Source organism: Mesocricetus auratus, unplaced genomic scaffold (genome assembly GCF_017639785.1).
Source record: "Mesocricetus auratus isolate SY011 unplaced genomic scaffold, BCM_Maur_2.0 Super-Scaffold_100004, whole genome shotgun sequence".
Lineage (NCBI taxonomy): Eukaryota > Metazoa > Chordata > Mammalia > Rodentia > Cricetidae > Mesocricetus > Mesocricetus auratus.
This window is the reverse complement of record NW_024429189.1, coordinates 96,437,688-96,444,770: the sequence shown is the minus strand read 5'-3', so window position 1 is coordinate 96,444,770 and position 7,083 is coordinate 96,437,688. Positions and strand designations below refer to the sequence as shown.

Here is a 7,083-nt window from a genome sequence, read left to right as displayed (position 1 = left end):
TGGCTCATCATCCCACGGTCAGGTTGCAACAAGAGTGGAAACATTTTCACTGTACCCGCAACCAAACATACAGGCGTTTTCTTTCCTAGAGATTAACATACACATTAGGAAGCCTCCTCTCCAGTCTCGACACTCCTCAGCACCTATCACTGTCTCATAGCGCCTGGCCCTTGCTCTCACCGTCCTAAGAGTTCCTGAAGTGAGATCGTTTTTTACAGAACACACTGCCTTGCCAGTAGAGGCTGAAGATGGCCAATACCCTTTCTATAAAGAACCCTAAAGATGGGTGAGGAAAATGTAGAACCTATCCAACTTCACACAGAGAACCAATGGCAAACCGAGCTGAAAGTCCACCTGACTCACAGCCCAGTCATTTTTAAAGACACTATATGTGGCCTCTTTCAGTTGTAGGAAAGTCTAAAACACTGAGAGGTAAAAGAATTGTAAGCAAACATTCCTGTAACCCAGTGAGGGGCTGGAAGCTCTGGTGGTGACAGGATAAAAAAAAAAAAACAATTCTTCCCAACTTTATGGGGCAAACATAACAGTGATAACAATTTGATGATTGTTCTAGTTAGCGTTTCTATTGCTATTGTGAGACACTGTGACCACAGGCAAGTTGGGGAGGAGAGGGCTCATTTGACTTATGCTTCCACATCCATAGTCCGTCACTGAAGGGTCAGGACAGCAATTGAAGCAGGCAGGAACCTGGAGGCAGGAGCTAATGCACAGGCCATGGGGGAGTGCTGCTTACTGGCTTGCTCCTGGGGACTTGCTTAGCCTGCTGTCTTACAGAACCCAAGACCACCAGTCCAGGGTTGGTACCACACACAATGGGCTGGGGCCTCCCCCAACAATCATTAAGAAAATGCCTTACAGTAGGATTTCATAGAGGCATTTTCTCACTTGAAGTTCCCTCCTTTCCAGTAACTCTAGCTTGTGTCAAGTTGACAAACTAGTCAGCACAATGGTAATAATACAGTACTTAAATAGCATTTACTGCATGCCTGGTGTTGTTCTAGGGACTTCATTGTATTGTCATAATTGTGTTAGAGGGTACTATTATCCCTATTTTTCAAAGAGGCAAGGTGAACTTTAAATGCAGAGGGGTTAAGTGACTAGCCTATGGTAATCTAGAAGCAACTAACATTTTACTGAGTACTTGTCATGTGCCAGAAACTAAGGCCAGAAAGTATACCTCGTTCCATTACTTTGTTTAATACTCAAAGTAGCCTTAAGATATTATTATCATTTCTTTCGGGTCCAGAGCCCATACTCTTAATCACATACTAGGTCATCAAGAACAGAGGACAGATACAGACTGAGAGCAAGTGGACTCCGTATTGCACAAAGGTCTGCTGGAGGAGACCTCAGTGAAGTGAATGCAGCCCGAAATCCAAGGCAGAATGTTCTGTGCCTTCGAGCTACAGCCCTCTGCAGTTCTTAAGGTGCACCCACGCCCCGTGCCCGCCGCACGCGGGAGCGACCGCCGCACGTGCCACCCTAACCAGAGGAAGAAACACCAGCCACTAGCACTTCGGGTACTCCTCTTCTGGGCTCAAGCATTTTCCCATACCCGCAGCCTTAAGCACATCCATCCCTCCCCCGCAGTAGCAAAGCCACGGTAAATCCGTGCCCCACACCAGCAACCGGCATCCAGTTGCCATGGTGAAAGATGAGCTAGGAGAAGGAAGAGGCGAGGGCCGTGACCTCCGAGAACCCTCCAAGGATCAGTGAAGAGAACTGAGAGATTTTCAAGTTGTCATGGTGATACAAGGCGAGGGAATAAGCTCTTGTAGTTCTAAGAGTCAGAACAACTTGGCTTGGCCCTCGGGTTGTCATGGTGATGTCATAGTGGCTCCGGAAGAGGCGGGGTCCGCAGCCAGCCCAATCTCATTAGTGGCCTAGTTGATACTCAGTCTCCAGGTAGCAGGAAGGCTCTTGACTTTGTCCTAACCCCTCAGACAACAAAATGAGGTCTTGGTGAGGCAGAGACTCTTCTTGGGTTCTGCCAATTCCAAGTTGGGTCGACCCTAGTCCACATCTTGCTGTCAGTGCCTGGGAGCCTCCAGTTGCCATAGTGACCCGGGCTCTGCAGAAAGGCTGGGTCTCTGGGCAGAGGAGGAGTACTTTGCTCTACCTAACTCATGAGTTGGAGAAGCCCATGAAACCGTTACACAGGGGCCCTGCTAGCAAGACAGGCTGCTGGGCCACTTATGACTTTACTCTATGCAATAGGGTAATAGGTGGGCCAAACCCTGACAGTGCAAACACTACTGACCTTTAAGGCCGCTTAGTTTTATAGATATGCTACAGTGTATTTAACATTAATATTTCCCCACTCTTTTGTTATTACAAGTGGCCCTAGTAGTACTATTATATGTAACACTATTTGGGGTGTGTGTGTGTGGGGGTGTACACAAATAATTTTCTTTTTAGAGTAAGTAAAGTAAAATTACTTTGTCAAAAGACAGATGAGGGGCTTTTGTTTTTTTGAGACAGGATCTTACCGAGTCGCCCTGGCTAGCCTGGCATTTGCTATGTAGACCCTGTTGACTTTGGACTCACAGAGATCTGCCTGCCTCTGCCTCCACAATGATATGGATTAAAGGCGTGAATCAGAGGACAACTTGGAGTCATTTATGTCCTATCTATGGGTCTTGGGGACTGAACTCAGGCCATCAGGCTTGACAGCAAGTGCCTTTACCCATCCAGCCATCTTGCTGGCCTAAGTAGATGCAATCTTAACCAATGTCAGTTTTGTTGTTTTTGTTTGTTTGAGATAGGGTCTTTCTACATAACCCTGGCTGTCCTGGAATTCATTATGTAGCCCAGGCTAGCCTCAAATTCACAGAAATCTACCTGCTTATGTCCCCCAAGTTCTGGGATTAGAAGCATGTATCACCATGCATGGGCACGGCCAATTTTTAATTTCTGTTTTTGCTTCTGACAGTCATTATGAATTAGAATATTGTTTTTAATGTTTTGAAGGGAAGTGATGTCCACGTAGGTGCAATGCAAAGGGGGAGATGTCCTGCTTTAGGTTTTCTGTCTGATACTATCATCACTTCTGGGCACTGACTGCTGTGGAGTAGCTCACAGTCAAATCAGACACGGGAGCTAACTGGCCTCAATTTGCCAAATGGACAAGAATGAAAAAGGTTTTTCAGATGGAGGGACAGTCAAACAGGAGGTATTGTCAGTAAATATTTATTGAAAGCCCACTTTGTACCAGGAGCTGGGCAGGACCTTGGAGATTCAGAATGAACGTGTTCCATTTGACCCCTGCTGTCCCAGAAACTGGGCTCTGTGGAAGAAAGGCTTTCTAAATGATCAAACCAATGAAATAACCATTGAGAACTAAACCCCAGGGTTCGGGGGGCACCTCCGATGGCCATGACAAGTAGAGTCAAGGTGGGCTTTTGAGGCTCATTTTTATATCTAAGATGTAAAGGATGAGCTGGAGTTTGCCTGGAGGTTCTTCCTAGGACAGGGAGTGAGAACAGGCTTGGCTGTTGGGAGGATGGAGGCAGATCGGTGTGGCTGGAAGGCAGTGGGTAGGAGGCAGTGGTGGGGTAGGCGATGCCCGTTCCTGCAAGGCCTCATTCTAGAGTGTTTGCATTTTAATTTACAGCCAACATGCCAGAGAAGGATGTGAAGATGAGGATTTGTCTCACTGGATTCCAAGCAGATTTACAGCACTGATGTGGTATGCTACCTACCAAACCACTTGGACACAAGACTCTGCAATTCTGCGGGATCGTCAACTGTTGTAATTGCATCGGGTGGCATTCGGGAGAGGGGGTTGACATGGACTGAGGGGAACATGAGGTATAGAAATACCTAGTGAAAAGTATGGAAAACAACCCTGTTATAGGCTAAGTGAGTCTCCTTGAGTCACAGTTGAACTGCTAGCTGTCAGTGCCCTTCTCTGTCAGCGAGCTTCCACTCACCTTCACATCTGGGATGGGGATAAAAGAGCCTTTCTAAGAAGCTGTCCATGGTCCCCACTCCTCGAGTCTCCAGTATTTCAAGTGTCCACAGAACTCTGTGGTCTTTTGCAACAGTCCTCACACACTGGCTGTATTTGGAAATGTGGCCTTTAAAGATGTATCAAGGTTGGGGGATGGAGAGACGGTTCAGCAGTTAGAAGCACTCACTGGCTGGCTATTCAGAAGACCAGGGTTCAATTCCCAGCACTCTCACAGTGGCAAGAAACATGTGAAACTCTAGTTCAGATGATCCTATTCTGGCCTCTACAGGCACTGTATGCACATGTAGACCAAATACTCATAAAATAAATTTTTAAAAAATCATATTTTAAAAGATGTATTACAGTTAAATGAGTAATGTCTTCGGATAGACTTATGGTTTGAAGATGAAATACCCCTGCAGGCTTGTGTGTTTGAACACTTGGTCTCCAGCTGGCAGTACTGTTTTAGAAGGTGGTGGAACCTGCTGGAGGAAGTTGGTCAGTGGGTGGGGAGCCTTGAGGATTTACAGCCTGGCCCCACCTCTTGGCTACCCTGTGCTGATATAACTGGCTGTCTCTCGCTTCTGCTGCTATCCCTGCATCCCTGTGTGATGGACTGCACTCTCAAACTATAGGTCAAAACAAACCTTTGTTTCTTGTCAGGTGTGTGATCACAGCAATGCGAAGTAACACAGTGACCTCATCTGGTGTGACTTGGGTGGATGACGGGGACAGTGGCCCTGGGATGAACATGAACCAAGGGGAGCAAGTGAAGTCACGGTGAGAGAGTGGCCATCTGCTCACTGAGGAGAGAGGCCGTGAGAGCAGCTAAGTTGCCACCACCTTGATCTTACACTTCAGGTCACTAGAACTGTGAAAAAGTAAACTTACGTTGCTTAAGTCACTCTGTCAACAATATTTTGTGATGGCAGCCCTCTCAGACCATCACAAACCCAATGTTCAAATAACAGGGTACTTGGGAAATAGGTTGTAGTTCAGCCGTCCTATGGAAAACAGTATTGCCCCAAGATATACCAATGCCAGCTTGCAACTCTGACATCATGGAGACTTCACTTAACACCTTCTCCTTGCTATGTGGGAATTTCATTGCATTTACAATGTAAATGAGCTTTGGGCAGCTGCCATGGTATCACTGGAAGCAGAGTACACTGGAAGCAAGCCTTAGGTGGAGCACAAATGGCATTGCTTCCATGGTTCCTTTGTCTCTCTCATTTTATATTGTTTTGATTTCATAACTTTGAGATTTCTATCAGTGATTTTTGAGTTCTTGTACTAACTGTGTACCATAACATAAAGTAGTGACTATCTTCACATAACAACTTAGCCTTGCTGTCTGAGTTACTTTTTATGACTGTAATAAGATGCCATAAGCCCACAGTAACTTATAGAAGAGTTAGGGTTCCACAGGATTAGAGCCTATGATGGTGGAGCAATAGGAAAGTAAATAAGACAAAGCTTGGCACTGCCAATCAAAACATATGTCACTTTGGGTTGCTCTGGAGACAAGACTCGGGGGAAAGTGGACAAAATGGGTATAAAGTGCTCTGTGTAACTTGATGCTCAGTGTTTTGGATTGTGTCTTGATTGGCTGCATGCATACAATAACCTGCTTCCTGGCTTTCATCCTTGAGTGTCTCTCCTTGGTTTTTCAGCCTTTCTGGCTAGGAAACAAGACAGTGCTTTCATCCTCCTTGGCATTGGGGTGCTGGCTTCCCTGGCACCAAGCACAGACACTTGCCTGGCACCAACAGACCACTTAATACCATTTTGGGAGTCCTGGGACATCTCAAAAAGTGCAGTGGGACCCAGTCCCAGGAACCAGGTCAGGGATATGGTTAACGGATTTCTTTGGATGAAACAGAAGATTTACTGATTGCCTTCTAAGAGGCCTTGAGCTACGTAAACAACGTGGAACAACATAGCTCTGAGTGACTTCCAATCAGTAGGCGAGGGATTGTAGTCGCATGGATATGTGCATCTAAATAAATGAATGGCAGTATATGACTCTAGGGGTACTTTTTCTCTCCCTGAGAGAGAATTCAGGTCCAGGTGTACATGAACCTACCATACACCAAGAGACTCCAGGATGAATAAAACCTATCCAAAATTTCCCCATCTTCCCTCTTGTGTGTGAGTGCCACCTACTGGGAAGAAATGGGAAGACAACAGAGTAAGCCAGCACACTTAAACGAATTTTAAGAACATTCAGGGAAATGTAAGGTCAAACTGTTTCCCAGAACGCTCTGGACCTTCTGTAAAATAGATTGCCCATTGTCCGAGATGAGATGGCTACTGAGGGGTCATTAGAAAAGGGAAGAGCCAACAAAGAGGACAAAGTTGTCACAGTGGGAGCAGGGCATCCTGATCCATTCTCCTACATAGACCGATGACAAGACACGGCTGGTTCTACCGACTCTCTGTCTCTTTTAGCTGAAAGCTTCCTTAAAAGGAACCTTAAAGTTCTGCTGGCCTAGTCAATGGCTTCCTTAAAGCGCAGGCCTGACTCCAAGAAGCCCTTAATGTACACATACACAGACACAGACACACACACACACACACACACACACTCACACACACACACACACACACACACACAGACAAAACCATAGAATCCAAGCCAAGTCATAAAAGTTCTAGATAAATTATAGATGGCTAATAGAGAATGGAATCTAAGGCTGATATATGTTTAATAATTAAAGTTTATCAAAATGCCTAAGGTTATAATGATCTATCTGTGGTAACAGATACTAACAGAAAAAGTGTGTTTAATTCAGATACTCAAGTTTTTGATAACTTTGTTAAACTTTAGCCACTTGGGAAACCTGAGCCATACTGAAGCCAAGACTTATTTATTTAAAATTCTTTGGGTTGCTTTTCTTAGACTTTGTCTAAATGCTATACAGAGTTTAAAGAATAAGACCAATAAAGCTGTCCTCTGGGTGTTCAGCAAATCCTGAAAGCCTACATAAAAAGGGACAAGAGGGTCAAAGAGGATACCTAATATTTTGATCCTTGAGATTCATGTGATCCAGGATTCAGGGGACAATGAGACCTCTCTGATCAGTGTCCTGTCCTTTTGATTAGAAAGG

At 45.3% G+C, this 7,083-nt stretch overlaps 1 long non-coding RNA gene across 2 annotated transcripts; it reads left to right on the top strand.

The window, feature by feature from the left end:
• The first annotated feature begins 1,498 nt into the window (after positions 1-1,498).
• Positions 1,499-5,513, top strand: LOC121140519. Of its 2 annotated transcripts, none has more exons than XR_005877406.1 (3): positions 1,499-1,541; positions 3,635-3,709; positions 4,637-5,513. It is a non-coding gene; the product is annotated as an uncharacterized LOC121140519 (long non-coding RNA). The 2 variants fall into 2 exon arrangements; XR_005877405.1 differs by lacking the exon at positions 1,499-1,541 and adding an exon at positions 1,863-1,926.
• The last annotated feature ends 1,570 nt before the right edge of the window (positions 5,514-7,083 follow it).